Here is a 23,713-nt window from a genome sequence, read left to right as displayed (position 1 = left end):
TGAGAGAACAAAATGACGTAATTCCTATCTTAAAATGTAGAATACTCATTCTTAAACTGTGCCCCTAGTTTAGTCTTCCCGCACTGGAAAACATCCTCCGTGTATTAACCGCGCCCCCCCCCCCCCCCCCATCCCCTCAATACATTATGTATTACAATAGGAGTACCTCCTCACTTTTCTAAATACCAATGCGTAGATGATCGGAAGATATATATCTAACCGAGGTTGACTGAAACACACTGACAGAAATAGATCACGGTTTCATATGGAGCAATGCGTGGAATTTCACAATTGAACAGCTCTTTGCGTATCTGTTCATTTCCAGGCTTCAGATTAATTCACGATCTCCGCAATTAAATTGCCACATGAATCAGTTGGTACTATTGCTGTGCACTGTTTGCAGATGTGACTTTTATACAGACTGGAAGAGTGAGAGAGGAAGAATGGCTTTCAGACCCAACTTCTTCCTTCAACAGCCATTAATCTGAGACTAAAACCTAAATCTTTATTGTGGAATATCCAATCGGAGATTCTCCATATTTTTCATTGGCTATCTTTATTGTTCGCTAAAACATCAAATGGCGATTATTGGGACTTGGAACGCAACATTCACCAATCAGACTGGAAATGATAGCATTGGACATCCGACGGATAACGCCAATGAATCCAACTTCATGGTGCACTTGCATGTGATTCCCATTTTCCTCGTCCCGTGCATTGTTTTGGGAATCATTGGGAATTCAATTGCACTGTGGCACATCATACGGAAGAAGCAGCTTTCATCACCAAGTGATGTCCTCCTGCTCGACCTAATCATCATGAACATCTTGATTATCCTGACTTCCGGAATTGGCATGTTGGAAATTGTACATTCATTCATTTCAGTACAGCTACTTGGTTTTTTCGACGTTACCACAACCGTAATCAGTCTTTACGGCAACCCAGCCTTCATGACCTGCATTGCCGTTGACCAATACATCGCTATTGTCCATCCCATCAAGTTCCATGCATGGAGAAAACCCCGATATTACCTTGTTCTGTCATTAACAGCTTGGCTGACATTTCTGACCCTGGGTGTTCTGATCTTTTTCCTCCAAAGAGGCACATTGGACAACACATTTTCATGCATAGCTCAGGTTTCAATCTGGGAGCGGAACCTGGTGCTTATGTTGTGTCCCGAATTGGTCGTATTTTTCACCCCAATCCTAATCCTTTTGACCTGCTATGCCCTGAGCGCAAAGAAACTGATTGAAATGGGAGCTGGGAAGGAGTCCATGGAAATGATGAAGAAGAAAGTGCTGAGAACCATTTTGGCGATTTTGGCTCTCCTGCTTTTGTGTTTTGCTCCATTTCACGTCATTGAACTTTCTTTTATTTTGAAGAACCTGCTGGATCCGGGAGAGGAAATTGTGAGATGGTACGTTTGTAATATTCGGCCGTGCACCTGGGCTATCACTTCTCTTAACACCGTCCTCAATCCCCTGCTCTACATTTTCAGGTCACAAAATTTCCAATGGAAGATGGTTTGTTGTAGACCATACCAGTAATGCAGACAGCCGGGACCATCACTACTGTCAGTCACGTGCCCTCACCCCACCATGACAGGAGCTAATGTTATTCGACTACTAATCCAATGGTCCAGAGTAATGCTTTGAGGACACGATTTCCACTCCCACATTGGTTGACAGGAAGAATTTATATTTAATTAATAAAAAAATCTGGGCACAGAAGTGAGTCTCATTAATGGTGATCATCGAACCTGTCAGATTGGAAGTTTTAAAAATGATCTAGTTCACTAATATCCTTTCAGGATAGAAACCTGCCACCCATACTCGCTCTGATCTCTTTGTAACTCCAGATCCACAGTTGACTCTGAACTGCCATTAGAAATTCCCAAACAAACTATTGAGTTGCACCAAACCGCTGCAGAAAGTTTGAAGGGAATAAAGCCAGGTGGGCCACTCGACAGCAAACTAGACACCGACAATTACAAAAGTACGCCTTCGCCCAGTCGATCCCGCAATGTCTACCACTACAAGGTCTGGGGACCTGTGCCAGAACTAGGAGAGGTGCCTCGCCGACCTTTCAAAAAACAGAGTACTATAGCCACACCAATGAATCATGACTTGTAGACTCCTTTGCCAGCGTTTCTCCTTATGTATTATCCCACCCGCAAGTCAGAATGACCAGAGGCGGTAAGCACCGTGCTTTATAGTGCAGATGTAAAGGAAACCTCTTGCTGATTAAACCCTACTTGGAAGAACAACTGAGGGAAGCAATGGCAAATAATGTAATCTGGTAGGAGCCTTCAATGTACATCACCAGGAGTGACAGTGGCAGCATTACTGACAGAGATACCTGAGTCTTGAAAGTTATACCTTCGAAGAAGGTGGTTACAGAAGCAAAAAGAGGGAAATACCTATTAGGCGCATCATTAGTAATTTTCGGATTTCTGATGGCCAGCAATGGAGCACTGGCAGTAATTTTGAATGACTACAGGGTTGCAGCAAGCTGGTGTAGAGTGGGATTCGTTTTGGAATGACACTGGGATATGTTGTGAGGTTGAAACATATGGTTTCAGGTTCGATACAATTTGTAAAAAAAATTAATTTTGAACACGCAATTCTTTTGTTTCAATTAAGGGCAATTTAGCGTGGCCAATCTTTGGGTTGTGGGGGTGAAACTCACGCAGGCTCGGGGAGACTGTGCAAATTCCAAACAGACAGTGGCCTGGGGTCGGGATCGAACCCGGGTCCTCAGCGACTTGAGCAGCAGTGCTAACCACTGTGCCACTCTACCACCCAGACTCGATACAAAATTAGGGGAGACGGTCGCTGTGGATGTACTTTGGGACGATGTCAGGGCTGTTGGAAGCGAGGTATTATTGCACTTAGTTTGTGGTTAACAAGTGAATCTTGAGCACCACCTGCAAGTTCACCTCCAGGCAATCCATCCTGACTCGTTGCCATTCGTTCACTGTCGCTGGATCAAGTTCGCGGAACTCCCTCGTGAACAGCAACATGGGCATACCAGCAGCAGATATACTGTAGAAGTTCAAGAAGGCAGCTCACCGCCATCTCCTCAAGGGAAATAGCGATGCACAATAAATCATGCCAAACAGAAAGGCCGTTATAATTTGAAAAAATAAAGATAAAGATAAGGCAAGATCAGAGATGGACTCAGCTGGGATGCAATGGCAAAAATTGGAAATTAATATAGAGTTATGGCGAGAGATGGCAAATCGCGTGTGGGGTGCAGAATTATAGTGAGATTAATAGAGGGTTGTGAGATTAATAGAGGGTTGTGCTATAGAGTGATCAATGCGATTACGTTGCATTCATAACGAGCTCTGAGTGTATAATATTGTGTGAGATTACATCGGATTAACGTGCTTCAGATAGTGTGGGAAGTCAACTAAGGGTAGAATTGATACACAGCTATGGGATAGGGTGGTCACTGAGTCTATCTTGTAACAAATATAGGGATAGAGTGTATGCCATTAGGGTTAGAGTAGGAGTTGAGTCGTTTATTTTCTTTTACCTGTTGGATGATATTTTATATTCTCTCTGCAGCCACACACATATGGTCAAAGTGAATAGTTCATTAATAATAATAATCACTTATTGTCACAAGTAGGCTTCAATGAAGTTACTGTGAAATGCCGCTAGTCGCCACATTCCGGCGCCTGTTCGGGCAGGCCACTTCTTCAAGGAGAAATACAACCAAGTTGACAACATTGATGCTAAACCTCATTGCCTGTTTGTTCCATGGCCTGTCGGCATTTACTCGGAAATGCTGTATCAATCTTTGAATGTAGTATTTGTAATTGTTAGATCGATTGTCAATAAAACCTGTACTTTTATGTGTAACCGATGATGTCTCTCCGCTGTTCCCAAGCAAACTAGAAACATCTGAATCAAACCACATGGGAATTAATTTCTTGTCTCGCAAATACTTGCATCTATGATTCCCGCAGCCTCTACAACTTAGCGAAACATTCAACAAGTTTCAGAAGGCCGTTATGATGTAAAATGTAAAAATTGATTGCAGCGCTGGATACTAACCATGTGGTCAATAGCTTGAGGTTTTTTTTAAACACTTAAAGGCGTGGGGTGGAAGGCGATGGGGGCACGAGCATAAGGAGGTAATTGCTCTCTCTCTCTCCCTGTCGCTCTTTCTCCCTCTCGCCTTGTCTCTCCCTTACTGATACATGGATGGGCAAGGGTTTAGAAAACCCCAAAGTGTATCATGGAGTTTACCTGACCCACAACTTTTAATAGATTGTGGTATGGGGAGCACAGGGCCCACTCTACAGATGTGGTACAGCAGAAATGGAAACATATTTTTTAAAGCAAAACAATGTTTATTCTATGAACTCAAGTTAACCTTTTTAAAACAGCACGAAGTCTCACGACACCAGGTTAAAGTCCAACAGGTTTGTTTCGATGTCACTAGCTTTCGGAGCGCTGCTCCTTCCTCAGGTGAATGAAGAGGTATGTTCCAGAAACCTATATATAGACAGATTCAAAGATGCCAGACAATGCTTGGAATGTGAGCATTAGCAGGTGATTAAATCTTTACAGATCCAGAGATGGGGTAACCCCAGGTTAAAGAGGTGTGAATTGTATCAAGCCAGGACAGTTGGTAGGATTTCGCAGGCCAGATGGTGGGGGATGAATGCAATGCGACATGAATCCCAGGTCCCGGTTGAGGCCGCACTCATGTGTGCGGAACTTGACTTTTTACGGAACTTTTTAAAACATACAGTGAACATCTTAGCTACCATTAATTCAAATACAACCCCCAAAGAATACAACACTAAGTAATCATAGATTATCATATCATAAAATTTATTGTATAACAAGAAAGGGGATTATTGAGAAAAAGTAAATGGTTAACTGTATACAGCACAGAGGTCTCTGAACATTACGGACCTTCAAGCAGCTATTGGATAGGTACATGGATGACGGCAGAATTATATAGTGTTGATTAATTTGTTCTTACGGTCAGCCGCAGCACGGTAGCATTGTGGATAGCACAATTGCTTCACAGCTTCAGGGTCCCGGGTTCGATTCCGGCTTGGGTCACTGTCTGTGTGGAGTCTGCACGTCCTCCCCATGTGTGTGTGGGTTTCCACACCGGGTGCTCCGGTTTCCTCCCGCAGTCAAAAGATGTGCAGGTTAGGTGGATTGGCCGTGATAAATTGCCCTTTAGTGTCCAAAATTGCCCTTAGTGTTGGGTGGGGTTGTGGGGATAGGGTGGAGGTGTTGACCTTGGGTAGGGTGCTCTTTCCAGCAGCCGGTGCAGACTCGATAATAAATTCCCAAACAACATCCAGAAGACAAAAGAAACACCTTTTAACAGGAGCACATCAGGTTTACATTCACTGCTGAGAACATTTATAATTCTGAATTCACCAAATAATCAAGAGATAGTCTTTTCATGGCAGAGAGAACAACAGTACGCCTGCTTTGTCTGGCTTCAGCTCCAACACTGAAACAGAACCAAAAAAAACAGACACACCCAAACTTTTCTCAAAGTGAAACTAAAACCAGAGCCAGAGCTCAGCTCCATCCGCACTCTGACATCACTGCAGTAACATGAGGAGCCAAACATTTCTTAAAGTGACATTCCCATGACGGCAGCTTGATGGATGATTTAAATATATAGACACGTTGTTCGATAGACACATGGATAAAGAGCAAACGATTAATTTAATGGAGTTATATAGATGTGCAGAATAAGACAGCTAGAGTAATCGTGAATTATTACCTTTGAGATAGATAGATGCCAATAAATAATTGGGCGAGAAGCATGGAGGAAAACGGTGAAACGGGGACATATGTAGACCGTAATTTGGCAGAAAAATATAGATTACAAGAGAGATTGTTGGATACAATATGAGCGAAGAGATGTAAAAAGCTCGTTGTTACTTTTGCGATTCTAAATACCAAAGGTAGAAACAAGTGCTCAAGGGGAAAACAACTTGCTTTGAATATTGATATTTGGTTTCCATGAACGAGTAATGCTTGTTTGCAGTTTGTGTTTGCACTGTGGAAATGCACAGCGCATGCAAAACTCAGAGTAAACTGACAGCTAATATCATGCAGGCTGGGCCCACTGCACAAACCGGTCCGCTGAAGAGGGGGGAGAGCTTTATCTTACCTGTCATGGGATGCATTTTTTCTCTGCCCCTAATGGTCAAAATTCAGTAGGCTCCCGGGGAATTAAAACATGTTATGCTCCTTTTGTGTGCAGCACTGCCAAAAACAGTGGGCTAATTTTCTCATTTCCGGAACTCGACAGGGATGTTCATTGGTGCGCCTCAATTTTACCGGAAAACGTGAAAACGTCAGTCACGATTGGCTCCTGCAACATGACAGATGGTGAGAATCTACTGCCTGATGCGCCACCTGCTGATTGGCTTTAATGAATCACCTTTTAAATTATCTTACAGAAACCGGTAAGGGGGCGAGTTGTCCCGGGGCCTTTCTCAGTGTGTTGACCTCAGCACACAGTAATATACCACGTGGTCAGTGCACTGCAGCCCTTCACAGTGAAAATGGTGATGTTCCTGGGTGTATTCAGAATGACAAGGAAACGAATCTTAACTTCATTATTTCCAGTAGAATGCACATGAGATCCGACAGTGGGACACATGTTCTAGTTCTGACGATAAAGTTGGAAATGTAATAGATACATTTATCCTCTGCGATTTGGGCTTCTGTGTGTGATAGCCCGAAGGGATGTCCATAAAACACTAGATGGATGGACGGATTTTAATTATCTATTATTATGTTAATATTTTTCTTGTATTAACACCTGTTCCTTGTCACTGGGAGTCATAGGGACTGGATTAGCACAGTGGGCTAAATAGCTGGCTTGTAAAGCAAACCAAAGCCAGCAGCACGGTTCAATTTCCCTACCAGCCTACCCGAACAGGCGCCGGAATATGACGACAAGGTGCTATTCACAGTAACTTCATTTGAAAGCTACTTGTGACAATAAGCGCATTTCACTTCATTCCAGCAGTGGTGGTATCCTGGTACTTCTGGACAAATCATTTCTCCTCCGCTCAACGTTCTAGTTTATAGAATTTAATTTGTATTTAATTACAGGCAGCTCCAGTCAAACTCCCGAGAATCTGGTCACCATATTATCAGATGGAGGAGGTGTACAAGTATTTAAAATATCTGTGGGCGGTGAGAAAGTCTCCACCACACTCACAGTGGAGATGTAAATTTTTCCTGGAACTGTTCCCTGGATTTCCATCCACTGGAGTTTCCATTTTCACAGTGACAGTAATTGGGGGATAAACATTGACCAGGACAGCGGGGAGAACTTCCCGGCTCTTCTTTCAGATAACCTCCTGGCATCTTTCACATTCTGGAGTCACAAACCCTTTCCTGTCTCTTCTTTCCCGGCTGAATAAGAAAGGAAGAGTTTCACCAGACCTGCGCTAAGACTCGGTTTCCCGTCTCCCTGGGTCGATTTCCCCATTCCCCTGTCAGAAGCCACTGAACTGCGATGCGATTGCATCGACTGATATCATATTTCATTCAGCTTCACACTTGGAATTGTTCATGTAGAGTAACGGGTAACATGTGTACTTTAAGAACAAAAGAGCCCCAGTTCCAAACTGTCCAGTCGGCATCATGAAGCGGATATTTTCCTGGAGATTTGTGTCCACAGATGCTGACCTGCGGAGTTTTCTTTTCATATTTTCATCTGGCGTCATCTGGCTTGAAGCGGGACGTTAAATGTGGGCTCATTCATCTGGAGAGGTGGTTCTCGCATACGAATTTTCAGTCAACGAGCACGCGAGCGGTCAAGGTATCAAATCCAAAACGCGCCCTTTACACCAGGTCAGATGTTATGAATTGTTTGTTGCACTTGTTCTTTGTGTCCGGACGGCAGTTGTTGATCAATCTGCCATCGACATCTCCTCCAGACACATCTTTTGTTTCTTTGTTTCTTCCATTGCACTGACAGAGAGCTGGCACAGACACGGCAGCCCGAAAGGCCTCATTCTGTGGTGTCATTATTCTCTGATTCGATGCTACCCTCACCCTGTGGCCAGGGACCTAAGGCCTTTTCTCATTGAATCTCTCCTGACTTGCCCCCTATCAGAACCTTTTCCTGTTGTTCTGTTTGCTTCCTCCAGGATTTCACTTGGTTAAAACGTCCTACATTTCTAACCTGTCCCGGTTTTAATGAAGGGTGATGGTGAAAGATGAAATTTGTTGTCTTGTCGTCAAATGCCACCTGGCTCGCTGAGTTGTTCCAGTATTTTCTGCTTTCTCCGCAGATGTCAGATCGACTTTCGATGGCAATGACAGTGTGCGACAGTGTGCTTCAGTCACGTTCGAGGGGCTCGTTGGTTTAGGGCTGTGATTCTCGCTTTGGGTATCTCAGTGTCGAAATTTGCGAAAAGTGCCGGGTTCAAATCCTGGACGAGCACTTTGATGAGGTTTTCCGTTGGTCAAGCGACATGTTTTCTTCATTTCATTGCGGCGCAGACGGCGGGATTCATTCACATTGGGTTTCCTTTGAGGAGCTAAGCTCACGCTTCAGGGAACCAATACGTTCCCGAGAAAATCGAGACATTTTCGAAAAGCTAGTTTATGAGTGCACATTCACTTATCTCTATTGACTAATTCTGGTGGATTCAGACAGCTCCCTGTCCCTTTCATTTTATTCAGTTCAACAAATTCAGACTGTGTAATCTCGCTTCCCCCTCCACCACCTATTTATTTCCATCAACTTATTTTCATTCCTTTCATTGATATGTTTTACCCTCAGCATTACCCCCCTCCCCCAGCCCAGCCCATCCCACTGGAGCAATCTGATCCCTGTTGCCAATTGTTCTCTGACACACTGCTTACTTTGTTCTGCCATTAACACATTCTGACCTCTTAATGCGCCATCAGCACCTTCCTTGGCCTTGGTTAGCCTCATTTACAGTCTCTTTTTCTTTCTGTCCTCGACATGTTCGTCATTTCCCACCTATTGATGACACTCTATCGAGGCCCGATACGGCACCCCACCCCCGCCCATCCACAACAGTCTGAATCTGACCCTATTTTCCGTCCTCCAGCTTTGACAAAGGGTCAATTTGACTGGAAACATCAGCTGCCATCTCGCTCCACAGAGGCTGTCAGACCTGCTGAGATTGTCCAGTATTTTCTGTTTGTGTTTCAGATTGAAGCATCCGCAGTAAGTTGCATTTGTCATACACTTAGACAAGTTTGAAATGCTGATTTAAATATTTTCATCTGCATTTGTAAATCCATGAAATTGTGTTGTGGATGAACGTGCTGCTAATATCCGAACTGAGCCAAAATAGGAAGATCCTTTTCTTCTCATTGCCTGTCGAAAATTCAGTACTTGTGACAAAATGTTGAATTAATTTTAGTGAACGAAATCTCATTTTCCTCGAACATCCGAGATTCCGGCAATATTCAGGAACAGACGTACTTTGTGCAAACGTTTCTCACAGGAAATGCTAAATGTCTGATGTTTCTGCCCGGTTTCGGAACGGTGACTTTTCGCGGTTGAGGCGAATGTGATAACCACTACACTACAGAAACCACCGCCAGCCAACGGCCGTGCGCAATGCACAACCTCACTGTGTTGCTGCAGATTCTAATGGTGAGCTGAGAGACCAGGTCACTTATTCCAAGACGACAGCTTTTTCTTTAAAAAATAGATGTCTCAACATATAAAACCATGAGATGTAGAACTTATATCGAACTTAACATAAGTTATATTTTGCTTAAGCTCGGTCTTAAATTTGTGCTCCTTGGTCTACAAGCGAGAGTCCCTCTCGCTTAGGTATCTTCAATCAATGCCCATGCGAGCGGTCGTGTGTTTAAATCCAGGACAAGCCCTTTACTCCAGGTCAGACATTATGAATTGGTTGTGATGCTGACGGCGGGGTTGGTTTGCATTGGCCCACTCTGAAAAAGGTTCCTCCGGTCTCGGGATGTTTATGTCGTTTCCCTCCCCACAGATGATGCTCGCGTTTACTCCACAGTTTGTGTTTTTATTTTATATGTCCAGTGTCATAATATACACCAGTATATCATGGTGCAGATACACACACACTGATGGACACACAGCGGGACCAATCAACACACACAACACCGCAGCCAATCACCAGGTAGAGCACACTCACTATAGAGACAGGGGGCATCAGAGTTCCCGCTCATTCGGGACGCAGCCTCCACAAAGAGAGAGTTTACAGTTTACAGCACAGATCCTTGCCATGTGCTGAGTGCATTGACTGGTTCGGACAGGCAGAGGTCTTTAGTTTAATCTAACATCGTGTTAACCCACAGTGAAAGTATGTTCAACAGTTTCTAACTTAATAAAATACTATTGCACTATTTTAAGTGTTGGTGGCTGTATGTGTTCCACGGGTCCAGAGCACCCACACATCATCCAGCTTCCGCAGTATTTCGCTTTATATTCGATCCAGGTTGAATGAAACCAAATTGCTGGGCAGCGAGCATCTAAGTACCAGAGTCTTTGGTGAGTTGATGTCGGAGTGGAAATTTGCTCAGAGAGATAGTGTCTGAGCTGGAGTGCGTTTGGGAAGAATTGATGCTCCAGGTATTCGTTAATTTAACAGGGGCGGGAACCATCTAATCCACAGAGCAAAAGTGGAGAATTGAACTGACTGGAGAGCTGCATCTTAACGCTGACCTCCCGGACCTCGGCCTCCTGAAATATTCCAAAGAAGCTCAACAAACACTCGAGGAACAGCAGCGCATCTTTCCACTGGGCTCAATACAGCTTTCACACTCAGACTGTGTGCAACAGTTTCACACTGTAAATGCTGCCCCCATTTTGTTTGCGTTTACATCACAGATTTGGGTTTGAGTCTTGTTTTCACTTGTTCTTTGTGGCCGGGCCGCAGTTGTTGATCAATCTGCCATTGACAGCTCCTCCAGACACATCTTTTGTTTCGTTGTTTCTTCCATTGCTCTGACAGAGAGCTGGTACAGACACGGCAGTCCGAATGGCCTCATTCTGTGGTGCAATCATTCTCTGATTCGATGCTAACCTCAGCCTGTGGCCAGCGACCCAAGGCCTTTTCTCATTTAATCTCTCCTGACTTGCACCCTATCAGAGCCCTTTCCTGTTTGCTCCCTCCAGGATTTCACTTGGTTAAAACGTCCGACATTTCTAACCGGTCCCGGTTTTAATGAAAGGTGATGATGAAAGACGAGCTTTGTTGTCCTGTCGACAAATGCCGCCTGACTCCCTGAGTTGTTGCAGTAATTTCCGTTTCTCCGCAGATATTAGATCGACTTTCGATGGCAATGACAGTGTGCTTCAGCTATTTTCGAAGGCTCGTTGATCTCGGGGTATGATTCTCGCTTTGGGTGTCTTTGTGTCGAAATTTGCGAGAGGTTTCGGGTTCAAATCCCAGACGAGCCCTTTGATAAGGTTTTCCGTTGGTCAAGCGACATGTTTTCTTCATTTCATTGCGGCGCAGACGGCGGGATTCATTCACATTATGCTTTCTTTGAGAAGCTGAGCTCACGCTTCAGGGAACCAATACGTTCCCGAGAAAATCGAGACATTTTCGAAAAGCTTGTCTATGAGTGGACATTCACTTACCTCTATTGACTAATTCCAGTGGATTCAGGCAGCTCTCTGTCCCTTTCATTTTATTCAGTTCAACAAATTCAGACTGTGTAATCTCTCTTCCCCCTCCACCACATGTTTATTTATATCAACTTATTTTCATTCCTTCCATTGATATGTTTTACCCTCAGCATTGCCCCCCTACCCCCAGCCCATACCATCCTACTTGAGCAATCTGATCCCTGTCGCCAATTGTTCGCTGACACACTGCTTACGTTGTTCTGCTATTAACACATTCTGATCTCTTGAGGCGCCACTATCGGCACCTTTCTTAGCCTTGATTTGCCTCATTTACATTCCTTTTTTATTTCTGTCCGAGACATTTTCGTCATTTTCCACCTATTGCTGACCACTCTATCGAGGCCCGATAGGGCACCCCACCCCCCGCCCATCCACAATAGTCTGAATCTGACCCCATTTCCAGTTCTCCAGCTTTGACAAAGAGTCACCCAGACCCGGAATGACAGCTGCCATCTCTCTCCACAGAGCCCGTCAGACCTGCTGAGATTGTCCAGTATTTTCTGTCTTTGTTTCAGAATGAAGCATCCGCAGTAAGTTGCATTTGTCGTTCATTTAGACATGTTTGAGATGGTGAATAAGTATGTTCATCTGCATTTGTAATGCATGAAATTATGTTGTGGGTGTACTAGCTCCGAATATCCAAAATAGGAAGATCCTTTTCTTCTCATTGCCTGTCGAAAATTCAGTACTTGTGACTTAATGTGGAATTTATTTTAGTGGCCACATGAGAGACTAAACCTCATAATACTCGAACATACGAGATCGCGGAACAAAAGCACTTAGTGCAAACATTCCTCACACAACATGGGAAGCACTTGATGTTTCTACCCGGTATCGACCCGGGGACTTTTCGCATGCTAGGGGAATGTGATAACTACACTACAGAAACAGCTGGCAATTACCAGAAGTGCACAATGTACAACCTCAATGTGTTGCTGCAGATTCGCATGGTGAGGCTGAGAAGCCAGGTCACATATTACAAGACGGCAGCTGTTTCTTAAAAAAAACAGATGTTTCAACATATAAAACCATGAGATGTAGAAATTATATCGAACATAGCATAAGTTATATTTTAAGCTCAGTCTTAAATTTGTGCTCTTTGGTCTCGAGGTATGGTTCTCGTTTACGGATTTTCAATCAATGCCCATGCGAGCGGTCGTGTGTTTAAATCCAGGACAAGCCCTTTACTCCAGGTCAGACATTATGAATTGTTTGCGATGCTGACGGCGGGGTTGATTTACATTGGCCCACTCTGAAAAAGATTTCTCAGGACTCGGGATGTTTCCGTCGTTTCTCTCCCCACAGATGATGCTCGTGGGAGACAGTGTCTGAGCTGGAGTGCGTTTGTATAGAATTGATGCTCCAGATCTGCGTTAACTTCACAGGGACGTGACCCATCTAATCCACAGAGCCAAAGTGGAGAATTGAACTGACTGGAGAGCTGCATCTTAACGCTGACCTCCCGGACCTCGGCCTCCTGAAATGTTCCAAAGAGGCTCAACAAACACTCGAGGAACAGCAGCGCATCTTTCCACTGGGCTCAATACAGCTTTCACACTCAGAGTGTGGTCAACAGTCTCACACTGTAAATGCTGCCCCCATTCTGTGTGTCCTTTCATCGCAGATTTGGGTTTGAATCTTGTTTCCACTTGTTCTTTGTGTCCGGGCGGCAGTTGTTGATCAATCTTCCATTGACAGCTCCTCCAGACACATCTTTTGTTTCTTCCATTGCTCTAACAGAGAGCTGGTACAGACACGGCGACCCGAATGGCCTCATTCTGTGGTGTAATCATTCTCTGATGCGATGTTAACCTCACCCTGTGGCCAGGGACCCAAGGCCTTTTCTCATTTAATCTCTCCTGACTTGCCCCCTATCTGAGCCTTTTCCTGTTGTTCTGTTTGCTCCCTCCGGGATTTCACTTGGTTAAAACATCCGACATTTCTAACCTATCCCGGTTTTTTTTGAAAGGTGATGGTGAATGACGAGCGTTGTTGTCCTGTCGACAAATGCCGCCTGACTCGTTGCAATATTCTCTCCATTGCGCCATAGCAGTACATAGCTTTTGCTATTCCTCGATGATGAAGACCAGTTACGATGTTGAGGTTGATATGAGATTGAGGTAATATTCAGCAAGACAAAACGAGACGCACTACATGTTCCAGTCCAGTTTCGAACCAGCGACTTTCCGGGTGTTAGGCGAATGTGATAACCACTACACTACAGAAACGGCTGTCAATGCAGCTATCAGTGGACGTGTGCAATGTTCAACCTCTCTGTGTTGCTGCAGCTTTTCATGGTTCGGCTGAGAGGCCATGTCACTTATTACAAGAAGACAGCCGTTTATTTAAAACCGATGGCTCAACTTATAAAACAATCAGGAATCGAACTTTACAGACCTGAAGATAAGTTATGTTTTGCTTTAAGTGGAAGTTAAATTGAGAAGGCAGGGCTTTCGTAAATAACCACAACCGATACGAGAATTGATGATGCCCTTCTCACTTTGCTCAGCACCCCAACCAGCTGTCCCACCCACTGAGTTAAAGCGCAGGCCGAAAGCCAGCCAAGAGTCGAACCTGAAATTTCCTGAGTCGGACGCGTTATCCATTGCGCCACTGGCCCTCAGCAGTGCTAGGCTGCTGCTATTTCTCGATGATGAAGATCAGTTACGAGATTGAGGTAACGTTCAGGAACGGACTAAACTTGAAGCACGAGGTGTTTCTGCCAGTTTCGAACTGGGAACCATTCGCGTTTAAGGCAAATGTGATGACCACTACACTACAGAAACAGCTGGCAATGCAGAAGCCAATGGACCTGTGCCACGTTCAACTGAACTGCCTTGCTGCTGCTTCTCATGGTTCGGCTGATACGCCATGTCATTTCTTACGAGAACACGTCTGTTTCTTTAAAACAGATGTCTAAACTTACAAGACCAGAAGAAATAGAACCTATATTGAACTGAAGCATTTGTTCAGCAAATCTCTCACGGCGAAATGCTCGCTTCAATTATTAATGCAGCATTCTTAAATTCCTGCAGTGAAAAACAGCCAACTTTACACAATACTTGTTTCCTTATTCAATGCTTAAGTTGAGTTTTAGGATTGAGAATTATGTGTTTCTTATATTGACCTCTTTGTGTTTTGGTGTGTAACATGCTGCAGCCTAAGTACCCTTCATGTATAAGAAAGGAGGGGTGACAGCAAATCCGCACTGAGCCTGGATTCCCACAATGGCTTTTCCTGTTTCTCCATCAGAAAGGCCGTTTTTTCTTTCCGAACGCTGGTTCAGTTAAGTATCTGGAATTTCCTCTAAGTCAGTTACAGTATCGTTTGTGTCTGTCCTTTTGAGTTCACATTACTATAAGACATCCTTCAATCTGGCCTGTTACATTTGCTGCTCTTAATGCCATCTACTCTACATTGAAGAGACTAAATGCCGACTGGGTGACCGCTTTGCAAAACACCTTCGCTCCATCCACAAGCTGGAGACAGACCCTCCTGTCGCTCTTTCAACTCACCGTCCTGCTCTCATGTCCACATGTCCGATCTTGGCCTGTTCCAATGTTCCCATATAGCTCAGCACAAAGCCGAGGATCAGCCCCTCGTCCTCCGATTAGGCATGGAACAGCCTTGTGGATTTAACAGTCAGTTCAACAACTTCGGACTGAAATCCCTCCTCCCCCTTCACCACATCTGTATTTCCATCAACTTATTTTCATTGCTTCCATTGATATGTTTTCCCCCACCATTGTTCCCCACTCCCATCCCCCGAGCCCATCCCATCGCTCTTGGGAATTCGGCCCCGTGTACCTTATTGTCCTCTGCAATTAACACATTCTAATCTCCCAATCGCCTCTATCAGCACCGTTCTTAACTTTGATTACAACCATTTACATTCCCTTTTTCTTTCTGTCCAACACATTTTTGTTATTCTCCACCTATCGCTGGCCGTCTATCGAGGCCCACTGCTTTATGCTCCCTCCCTTCCCCCACACACACACCGCCAGTCTAAATCTGACCAAAGATCCTGTTGTCCAGCTTCGACAAAGAGTCACCCAGACTCGGAACGGCAGCTGCCACCACTCTCCACAGAGGCTGTCAGTCCTGCTGATATTGGCCAGCATTATCTGTTTTTGTTTGAAGTTGAAGTTAAATTGAGAGGTTCGGCCTTTCATAAATAACCACAGCCGATACGACATGCTCTGCATCAAGAAGCAGCTGTCCCACCCACTGAACTAAAGGGGACTCCAAAATTTTAAACTCCGAGCCAGCCAGGAGTCGAACCGGGAATCGCTTAACGCGTAGCCAGTAGCGTTATCCATAGCGCCACTGGCCCATAGCCGTGCATGGCCTTTGGTATTCCTCGATGATGAAGATCAGTTACGAGATTGAGGTAATATTCAGCAACAAGCTAAACTAGATTTGTTGTTACTGTTTCTGCCCGGTATCGAATCGGGGACCTTTCGCGTGTAAGGCGAATGTGATAACCACTGCACTACAGAAACAGCTGCCCATACAGGAGCCAACGGACCTGTGCCACGTTCAACTAAACTGCCTTGCTGCAGCTTCTCATTGTTCGGCTGAGGGGCCCTGTCACTTCTTACAAGAACACGTCTGTTTCTTTAAAACTGATTTCTCAATTTACAAGACCAGAAGAAATAGAACTTCTCTTGAGCTGAAGCATTTGTTCAGCAACCCAAGGCCGGAAGTGAACCTTGGTCCCTGGCGCTGTGAGGCAGCAGTTCTAACCACTCTGCCACCTCGCTGAAATTTAGCTTTTTGGAAACCGCTCATGCCTGCAGATAAAATACTCACCGAATCGACTAATTGACCTCATCCTAAAATGTTTTACTACGCACCCGCCAGTAGAGGGTGCTATTGTCAAGCATGGGGATGGTGAAGTCACGTGATAGCACTGACAATGCCAATGGAGATGGTATCCTGAGTGATGTAACAATAGCACTGACACCCTGCAGTGTGTGGGCGGAACAATGAGCTGAACAGAGCCCGGGTTCCCTCTCTGCTTCTCAATCTCTGCCTCATCCCATTCCCATTCACACAGAGAGATTCAGTCAGGCATGCCTCTGTTAATACTGGCGGCGCTCTTGCATAGTAAGTACTGGATTATGGGCTGAATTCGCCGGTTCCCCAGCCGCGTGTTTCTCAGATGGACAACTCACTCTCAGAGTCTCGGAAATTTTGATTAACGCTTGATAGATTAGAATTTAGAAGGATGAGGGGGCATCTTATAGAAACATATAAAATTATGAAGAGAATAGATAGGATAGATGCGGGAAGGTTGTTTCCACTGGCGGGTGAAAGCAGAACGAGGGGGCATAGCCTCAAAATAAGGGGAAGTAGATTTAGGACTGAGTTTAGGATCGTTATTTAAGATAAAGATAGATAGGTTTTTGAAGAATAAAGGGTTTAAGGGTTATGGTGTTGGGGCCGGAAAGTGGAGCTGAGTCCACAAAAGATCAGCCATGATCTCATTGACTGGTGGAGCAGGCTCGAGGGGCCAGATGGCCTACTCCTGCTCCTAGTTCTTATGTTCTTATGTTCTTATATTTCATTCCCCTACTTTCGCAGGCGGACTATGCGCAGATCCAGTAACTCAGTCACCGGTGACAATATCGCATCAGAAAGGGGTTCCGTGTGTTTAGATTGCGGATATACAGACCCAACTATGTACCGCATGCTCTGGTATCAGCAAAAACCGGCACAGCCGCCGAGATTGATCATCATTAACTTATTGGCGATGAAGAAAGAGGAGATTTCAGGACGATATCTGGCGGCTGCCAACAAGTGTAAAAAGACTGGTTATCTCAATATAAACGCGCTCAGTGTGGAGGACGGGGCGGTCTATTGCTGTGCATTCAGCACAGTGTCACAAAGCCGCTACAACCATGTACAAAAACCTCAGAGAGTATTTTCAATTCCACTAATGTTGCGTTCCTGCCCTTGCTCTGGGGGATGGTTTGATCTCGATTCAGAAAAACACTCAAGTCTATATATCCACCGATTATATTGCGGTCTCTGTCCTTGTACAGGTTAATAAAGGGGTCATTTGGGATTCGTGAGATTAATCTGCATGTCGCCATGCACAATAAATTTAAGCTTGGAATATCACTACCGAGCAGACGTAATGCAAGCTCTCAGATGTGGGGATAATCAAATCTTCCAGGACCATTAAGCTAGGTGGGTCTAAGACTACTGCATCTGAGCCATTAGTTCCTGTAACTGAAGACAGAATGGACTGATCTGCTGTAGTTATGAATACATAGACTGCACATTTACTATTCAATGAGAGTCTCAGGAAGCAACACCACTAAATTACCAGAAAGGAGCATGCTTTTTTAGACTTCAGTGGAACATCGATTTCCGATCGAAAATACATCAAATATGTGTTGACTCGTTTTGCTTTCTGTTATGCAGTCGCCCAGATAAGCGAGGGGGTGAGCGAGTGGTGCTGTCCATGGTGAGTGCTGTAAAATTCATAGGACTCTGATAACTCCTCGACTCATAAAAGTTCAGAAATTATAATAATTTACGAACAGAAAATGATAATAATTTCAAAATTCAGAATCAGCCTCATGTCGACCAACAAAAACGGTCATCCGCAGAATTATCATTATAAGTTAACGAACAATAAAATTTGGGTACACAGTGAGTGGCGAATGGGGGTTTTGCCGTGAAGAAAATACTGAGTCTCGAGATCATAACGAGGTGAGCGGCGAAGCGGTTCCCCGCGATAGTTCCGAATCAATCGCTCTTCAGGGCAGGCAATTATCTGTCAGAGCAGAAATCCAGATTCATGTCCCACTGCACCGCTGCTCCAACCAAACACAAGAGTCTATAGCATCACAATGATGTTGGAGTGAGACTAACAAACGGAAACTATGACCGGGGACACCGCAGACCCAAAGCTGAAAATGCGTGCGGCGATTGTCAGCTGCAGTCACATGTGATGGAGCCGAAATAGCGACAGTTGAGCATCCAGCCGCCATTGACCATCCTTCACCTGCTCACTGCTCACCTCACTGAGAACAATATTGTGTCGGAGGGGCGGTAAGGGGCCAGATTCAACTGACACTATATACGCCTATTTGAAAGAGGTTTTTCTATTGCCCTTTTTACCCTGCATTTCAACCCTGTGTTGTTTTCCGTTCTCAAGTTCCTCCCTGTTGACATGTTCTATTGATTCATCTTACCTCTTCAATTTCGGCGCCAGACGCCAAATGGTATCAAGTCACAGTACAATTAATGCTATTCGCTTGCACTCGGTGCGGTGGCCAAGAGGAAAAGCGTTTGTCTTGTAAACCAAAAATCGCGGTTCGAGCACCGCCTGTATCTCGTGTGCGGCTGCTAGACTGTCCCGCGTTAATTCAGAACTGCCATTGTACTGATCAATTCCAAGTCGTCTATAACGCTTCGTTATCTCCCACAAACAACCGCAACATGAAATATCATTCACCTACTTCTTTCTCGGACGTTGAACTTTCAGCTAATTCAAACAATTCTGTGTAATCTGGTCACTGCTAAAATTAAATCCTGAGAGCACCCGTTTACTCGCTTTTGTAGCTTCGTTATGATCAAAATAAACAAAATTAGTCTGTTCAGCTCTGTTATCATTCTGATCTATAACCTCCGCCTGTCCTCCAAATTCTTAGCATTCTTTCGACTTCGTCGTCCCAGGGCTAAACAGAGAACTCCAGCGGTCATTTGCACAAATTAAGCATCATTTTCTGATTAAAAACACCAACAGTAACAACAACAGTAACAGACGAAGTTTAGATTTCTGGCTAGGTTTCCCGCCCTGATATGCATTGCAGTAAACACTGAATGCACTCAAAGCCGAATTCTGACGCGAAGTAAACAGAATCCGGCAGCAGAGGGCGCCAAATTCAGGCACGGGCGTCACAAACTCACTTGATGGCATCGGCCAAGCCGGTGGGATGGGAGGTGAGTGAGATCACAGTAGACCTCCTCCTCCACCATCCCCGCACTGTACTGAGCTGAACAGAGCCCGGGCTCGCTCTCTCCTTCCAATCTCTGACTCAGTCCAGTCCAATTCACTGAGAGAGACTCAGTTAGAGATGTTTCTGGTAATACTGGCGGCGCTGTGACACAGTGAGTAGTTATAATGCTCATCAAACCGGATTAATATATTAGGACTCATGGGCCAAAATATAATTCACGATCGGTACTATCTATGTGGTGCCTAGATGGGAGATTCCACATAATCCTGCAGAAAATAGCAAATTGTATCAACTCAGTATAAACACAGGGTGGCGCGGTAGCTCAGTGGTTAGCACTGCTGTCGCATGGCATTGAGGACCTCGGTTCAATCCGGCCTCGGGTCGCTGGCTGTCTGTAGTTTGCACATTGTCCTCGTGTTTGCGTGGGTCTCACTCCCACAACCCAAAGATGTGCAGGGTTGGTGAATTGGCGAACGACGTCATAAAGCTGTACTTTCAAAAGTTCTGGGTCTGGTGCCTATTTGTCAGTGGACATCTTTGAAATGTGAGCTAATGGCACAGAGTTATCACATTGTAAAGATCCTGTCGTAAAAATAATGACTGAAATCAGTACTTTACAAAGCTAACCCTAGTGGAACCGCATCTCGGTGTGGAGTTGGTTGACTATTTATCCCTGGTCTCCTCAAAACAGTAACTATTAACGATGCCCATGCGCTGGGTGGCACTCGTTAATTCTTGTGCATTAGGCTGAATTAAAATGATTCCTTTCACGTTTCGCCTCGATTAGAGATAAAGATCTATCGATAGGGCAGCACGATAGCATTGTGGTTAGCACAATTTCTTCAGAGCTCCAGAGTCCCAGGTTCGATTCCCGACTTGGGTCACTGTCTGTGCGGAGTCTGCATGTTCTCCCCGTGTGTGTGTGGGTTTCCTCCGGGTGCTCCGGTTTCCTCCCACAGTACAAAGATGTGCAGGTTAGGTGGATTGGTCATGCTAAATTGCCCTTAGTGTCCAAAATTGCCCTTAATGTTGGGCTGGGTTACTGGGTTATGGGGATAGGGTGGAGGTGTTGACCTTGGGTAGGGTGCTCTTTCAAAGAGCCGGTGCATACACGATGGACCGAATGGCCTCCTTCCGCACTGTAAATTCTATGAAACAAATAGAAAAACATTAATTCGAAGAAAAGCGAGTTACACCCAGAAAAAGCCAAAACGACGGATAATATGAGACAGAAAAAGGGAACAAAACTGAAAAACACAACCAGGGGTGGAATCTGATTGGACAGACTTAGCTGTGTTTCGTCCTCAACTAACAGAGGCTGGTCTACAGCTGACGTAAAAGCTGCGAGACGAGCCAATCGTAGCACGGAAGAACGCCCCTCAATTTCCCAATAAGTGAAGCCTGCCTCTGATCAGAGTTTACTCTGTGATATGAGACTAGCAGCAGCAACATATTTGAAACAGTGTCGCTGTTTACTGTCCAATCAGGAACCATGTGCTCCCTGTGTGCTTTACTGATAATAATGGTCTTGCTGCCCGGTGAGTCTGAGCTCAAATCCTGTGTTTCATGGTTATATTTACTCCCAGATTTCTGACACATTCTGTATCTTGTTACAGGAACCAAAGGCCAAGATTCAGTTTCCCAGGAGCCACCTGAATTAACGGTTCAGGAAGGCGAGACAGCAATATTGAACTGCAGTTACAAAGCACAATACTCCTCGCCAACTCTCTTCTGGTACATCCAGTATCCCGGGAAAGCTCCGAGATATTTACTGAAAATGTTCGGCAAGGAACAAGGCGATAAGTCACCAGAGATTTCTGACCGGTTTTCTGCTGATTTGGACAAAGACAAGAAAACCGTTCCATTAAATATCACCGGGGTTCGTGTCTCTGACTCCGCCGTGTATCTCTGTGCGCTGAACCCCACACTGTTACAGAGGCACAGTCAACCCGTACAAAAACCGGCAAGGCACTCTCACCTCCTCTTCACTGATTCAGATCTGTCAGTAGGATTGTGAACTGCTAATATTAATAAAGCAATATTATAAATGAAAGCGTGCCCGAATGATCTCTTTCTGTGGTGCTGAATGTTTGTTTTTCCGATTTACTGGCCTCCGAACAGCTCTGTAAATGGGAGGCTCTGGTTCTGTTATCAGAACAACATGAACTGTTACCAATCCGTGCCCCATCTCAAAGATTAGCCCCGATAAAGAACCAACATTTGATTTAATGCTCGTTTTATTATTAGTCTGCAGCACAGAGAACGTAGTTGTTCAGTCGCTGAGTTTCTTCAAGAAGGGTTCCAAAGATCTGCGGATATTAAGGCAAAGAAGATAGTTGTGGATAGTGCAGGAGGGTGGATGTGAGGTAGATCAGCCAGGATCTTACTGAATGACAGACCAGGCCCGAGTGAAGGAGCCAATGGTCCACTCCGGCTCCTATTTCTTATTGTCTGAAGCTATTCCGTTCAATTCATTGTTCTGAGAACAGTTTCATCTGATTCCATGCTCTTTGTTCTGATGAAATGTAGGGCACAGGAGCTCAGGGCTGATTGGGTGTCGCCTTTAGACTCTGTCAGTAATGAACCAATCAGTAGCGAGGTGGGATATGATTCAACATCTTGTCAAGTCTTATCTGAAACAATTCAGCTTTAACTCACTCTGTAAATCCACCACCAGCTCTGTGAACATGTCGACTGTTACTTTTTACACATCCCTCGCCGCTGCAGTTCTCTTAACTGGTAAGTTCCCAAGTTGCACAATTTTCACTTTGCTCGTGATATCGACATAGAAATAGTCATTTAAATGTATCTCCCCTCCGTTTGCAATCTATTTCCTTAACTTGAAACAATCGTGATAATTAAAAAATAAAGTCTCTATTTCTAAATGTTTTCAGGGGTTAGAGGTGAAGACTCGGTCTCTCAGGAGCCGCTTGCAGTGACACAATACGAAGGAGACTCAGTGACCATTAATTACAGCTATTCGACCACAGCTACTTCATATTATTTACAGCTGTACCGTCAGGACCTGAATAAAGCTCCCACATTACTGATCTACGTTCATAACTATGGAGCTATTTCCAGAACAGTGGGCGTGGAGTCTCGATTTTCTGCATCAATAAACACTTCGAAAAGTGAGGGGAATTTCACCATCCAGGAGCTGCGGCTGTCTGACAGCGCAGTGTATTACTGCGGACTGAGAGACACAATGACAGCAACTAGAGGGAGCCTCGTACAAAAACACTGCCGCAATGTGACAAAGAGAATAGCGGACTGAGGCGGAAAAGCTGGACTTTATGAACCGATCAGCAGATTTTTCTGATTTGAAATAAATCCAAATGATTAACAAGCAAGAGGTAATAATAATCTTTATTGTCACAAGCAGACTTACATTAACACTGCAATGAAGTTACTGTGAAAATCCCCGAGTCGCCATGCTCTGGCGCCTCTTCCGACAGCGCTGGGGAGGTTTCCTCTGCTCCATTTTACATCGAATACATTCTGAGCATAACGTTATGATATGTTGAGAGCATTTATTCCAGTTTCCAAATTAAATATATTGCGACAGAAGTGCTGAGCGAATATTTGATATTGTGTTCCAGTCTTTAAAGGAGTGACACACACCGCGTAAATGCAGTAGCGGGCATATAACACTGAGGAGTGCTCAGGACAAAAGTGCAAAAACTTCGTTTGTGCATAAAGCCTTGTCCGGTGCGTTCAGATTCGCGAGGGCCATCCCGTCGCTTTCTGATGTTCTTTTCCATTTGGCTTTTGTATTTAGTTGGCTTTGTTACCATTAGTCCAGGTGCCTGGAAAACCAAATCTGACCAGAAGGATAATTTACTTATTTACCATTAGTCATCAACTTCTAATCATGTCCGGAAAATAACTCCTGTACTTTTTCTGTATTGAGGATTGGTTGTTTGGTAGCACAGACGTGAGCATTGCTGAAAATAATTGTCGAAGCTTTTCGTCCTGAACTCATCAGGACAATGATAACAACAGCAATGTCAGGGGGAACATCATAATGTATTTTTTCAGCCACATTAAGCATTCTGAGTTTT

General features: G+C 44.6%; 1 non-coding gene across 1 annotated transcript; it reads right to left on the bottom strand.

The window, feature by feature from the left end:
* Nucleotides 1–16,105: 16,105 nt before the first annotated feature.
* trnav-uac (transfer RNA valine (anticodon UAC)) lies at nt 16,106–16,178 on the bottom strand. The gene has a single exon. It is a non-coding gene; the product is annotated as a tRNA-Val (tRNA).
* Nucleotides 16,179–23,713: the final 7,535 nt, after the last annotated feature.

Source organism: Scyliorhinus torazame, chromosome 5 (assembly GCF_047496885.1).
Source record: "Scyliorhinus torazame isolate Kashiwa2021f chromosome 5, sScyTor2.1, whole genome shotgun sequence".
NCBI lineage: Eukaryota > Metazoa > Chordata > Chondrichthyes > Carcharhiniformes > Scyliorhinidae > Scyliorhinus > Scyliorhinus torazame.
Note: the sequence above shows the minus strand (reverse complement) of the source record. Positions and strands in the feature narration are given on the sequence as shown.